This window comes from Cebus imitator, unplaced genomic scaffold, assembly GCF_001604975.1.
Source record: "Cebus imitator isolate Cc_AM_T3 unplaced genomic scaffold, Cebus_imitator-1.0 Scaffold737, whole genome shotgun sequence".
In the NCBI taxonomy this organism is placed as follows: Eukaryota; Metazoa; Chordata; class Mammalia; order Primates; family Cebidae; genus Cebus; species Cebus imitator.
The window spans coordinates 684,227-687,792 of record NW_016108052.1 but is presented as its reverse complement, the minus strand read 5'-3'; the positions used below and the strand labels follow the sequence as shown (position 1 = coordinate 687,792).

The following is a 3,566-nucleotide window of genomic DNA, read 5'->3' as shown; positions in this document are numbered from 1 at the left end:
ACCATGCCCAGCTAATGTTTTGTATTTTTAGTAGAGACGGGGTTTCACCATGTTGACCAGGATGGTCTCGATCTCTTGACCTCGTGATCCACCCACCTCGGCCTCCCAAAGTACTGGGATTACAGGCGTGAGCCACCGCGCCCGGCTTGCAGTGAGTTATAATTGCACCTTTGAATAATCACTGCACTCCATCCTGGGCAACCTAGGGAAACCCCATCTCAAAAAGCCTAAAACAAGAAGAAGAAATGAATGAGTTGTGCTTGGGATTTCATGAGGAACATCCTGGCTCTAAAATTAATGGTAATTTTTTAAAAGTATATATTACCCCTAAATTGACCTGATCTGATAGTCAAGAATGTTGGCACAAAACGATCCAGATCAAATGAGAAAAATCCGAATGTTTGAGCTGAAACAGTAAGTTTTATTCTGCTGTCAACATCTTTTATTTGACAACTTATATTGGTTAAATTGACTTTGAAAATATGTAGTACTTAAGTTCTCAATCTAAAGTAAAAATTTGAATATTTAGGCTTTCAAATCTGAGACAGCTTGCCGCAGTGAGCTAATACATGAGATTTGTATTCCTGGGAAGCTACTGAATGTGCCAAGTGGCAGCGTAACCAACCATCAGGACATCCTTGCTGTTGTTTACTGTACGTGGTTTAATTCTGTGCGTGATATTTCTCTGTTGATATTAATATAGGTCTCTCGGCTGCTGGGGGCATTCCACAACCCAAAACAGGTGACCAGAGGTTTTGCTGGTGGTGTGAGTATAATTATGTTTTTTATTTTTTCCTTTTAGAAGTTTCTCAAGAAAGATGCTCTAATATATTTATTATATAGCCTTTTATCTCCATTCATTTAAAATTAGGGAAAGTTGGCCGTATTTATAATGTATGTTGAAATTATTGGCTGACACGCACGAATCTATTAGGTCACTTGCACATTTGAAGGAATTATCTTCCGGCTGGCTATGTAAGTTTGTCACATTAATATCTTGAAGGAGCCTTGTTAAAAATAGATAGTAAGTGCCCTTGAGCCTGTTATTTTATTTCACAATCTCATTTTGGTGACACCGTCTTTTTCAAAACTAGTACAAGTTAAGAGAAAATTGTTGAGAAGCTTCAAAACCTGCTTTGCATTTTTATTTTATGAGCTTCCCTAAAACCAGTAGATTTGAGTGCAAGTTAGGAACGCCTCAATTATCTATGAGCCCTGTAGGCTTCTGCTTTCCTCATATAGTTTTTGTAGACTATCACAGTAGTAGATCATCTATTGTTCATTAAATCTGCTGCTTTTAGAGTTCCCAGCATTAGAGTTTTGTGCTTTAAAAGCTGACCACATTTTTGGAACATTCTGAGACTGTGAGTCAGTGACTTCCTATTTTTGTTTTTATTCCCTCCCCCTTTTTACAGAATCTGATTTGAATTTCATAATTCCTATACTCCCATATAACATCTATGCCATGAAAGATTTACAAGACTGTAGTACATTTTTTCCTCTACTTACTTTCTGTATTGTGGAAGAAAAGTAGATTTTCCGGTGACTTGATGACATTTATTACTACATGTTGGGAGAACAGGAAGAAGTAGCCAAAGAGTTCTTTTGGTTCTGCTTATGCCAAAAATGCAGGCTGGGACTTGCACTTCAAGCTCAAGGACAGCCATGCTAGCATTTCAAACACGTTCTGGAAGCTAATGAGATGATCACTGCTCTCTGCTATTATTTAGTTTTCAGGCTATTTATTTGAAAAAAAAAATTCATCTGATGGAGGTTATTTTTGAAGAAATAAGAGGATATATTAATTAAAAAAAAAAATTTCTTCAACCCAGGAAAACTGGTATGAGTCTTAGCCCTGGCTAAGACTGAGGTGGGAGACTTGCTTGAGGCCAGGAGTTCGAGGCTGCAGTGAGCTGTGGTGACACTTGTGAGTAGCCACTACACTCCTGCCTGGGAAAATAACGAGTCCTCATCTCTAAAAAATAAAAACAGAAAATTTAAAAAATGAGAAAAAAAAAAAAAAAAAAACTATTTCTTCAGTTGTACAGAAAAAAAATCAGAAATAATTAGTCCATCTATCTGGGGAGACCTGATTGTGAAGCAAAGGACCAACAAAACTTAAATTAGTGATTTTTAAAAAATGCAATTCCACCAACTGGAATTGAAAAAAAGCCAAGCCCCTAGGAGGCGTAAAGTCCCAAGATAATAAAATATGTGGTTCCCAAATGGAAAAAGTGGTACCGATCTTCTCCCCTTACGTATTTTTATTTCTGCGTTTGAAATGCTGGCTTCATTTTGCCTGAAGTCTTAGAATAAATCATTGTTGTTACATTATAAAAACACGAATTTGTTGTTCTAAGTGTAACTCAGGCTTTGCAGGTATGATCACGTTTACTCTTTGGTGGCAGATCAACTTTGCAAGCTTATGTAGATTGATTACTCTTAGATTTAAGCAGCCAGTTTGTGTGTGTGTGTGTGTGTGTGTGTACACATTTACTTTTATTGTAACAAAGCAACTTGTACACTTTTAATGCTTAAAACTGAGCATCATCTTTCCTTTCCAGTGAAACAAAAAGAAACATTTTTAAGAAGCAGGAACAAAATTGCAATAGAGAGTGTCAATTCCAAATAAGATCCTACAGGTTCTGCTGATTCTCACAGTGAATGGCAGGGCTCAAGTCGTCATTAGGATATAATTTATTTTAAAAGTGTCATCTTAAACTGTAAGAATGTCTGTCAAATATCACAAACATGCCAAAGGAGAAGCCATGTTATCATAATGCCCACTTAACCCACCCAAACATCTCAGACCCACCCTTTCCTGACCTTCTATAATCCCATTTTTAAAAGTTTTTTTTTTTTTTTTTCTTTTTTTAAACAAGAAAAAGTAGACAGATGCATGTTGGTAAATGCTGTCCATATTCACATAGAGACACAGTGTACTCTCTGAGCCCAATATAGAGAGGAAGGAGGAAAAAGGCTAGAATTCTATGCACTACTACACAGGGGCCTAGCACCCTCCAGCTTCCAGCAGAGTGAAGGGAACAGGTTTTTCCTTTTTCCCCGCAGAGCTCGGTGTTATTGATCCCATACAGTTTTGTTCAGACAGGAAGGGATAAAAATGAATTTTGAACAGAAGAGGGTAGAGACTCTCTTCCCATTGTATTCAAGCAGCCAGTTTTATAGACGAACTAAGAAAAAATGGAAGCTGTCTCTTGATAGAAAGTCTTATTTCCCCTGAGTACATAAATAGACCTCAGTAGTATTTTGGAAGTATGTCTGAAAGTTTTTTTGCAAGACTGAAGAAGCTGCATAAGAAGCTTTCCAGGATCACAATGGAAAGGAAAGGAAAACACTTGGCTTCATGAGAAACATTAAATTTTAGGGAGAGACCATTGTTAATTTTTTTTTTTTTTTTTGCTTTCTTTGGTTTTAAAGGTTTGAATTAATTGGTCTCTTTGCAGCTTGTCTGAAAAGAAATATCAATTAGGAAATCTATTTGGTAATTTAATTTGTTTTTGTTTTATGTAAAGACTATCATTTGGGTTCTTTTTTTTTTTTTTTTT

At 36.4% G+C, this 3,566-nt stretch overlaps 1 long non-coding RNA gene across 1 annotated transcript in view; it reads left to right on the top strand.

The window, feature by feature from the left end:
* LOC108296759 overlaps positions 1-3,566 on the top strand; it is a 13,940-nt gene that overhangs the window by 7,706 nt on the left and 2,668 nt on the right. The window contains exon 2 of the long non-coding RNA XR_001821966.2: positions 704-3,502. This is a non-coding gene — a long non-coding RNA (uncharacterized LOC108296759). The remainder of the gene's footprint in view (positions 1-703; positions 3,503-3,566) is intronic.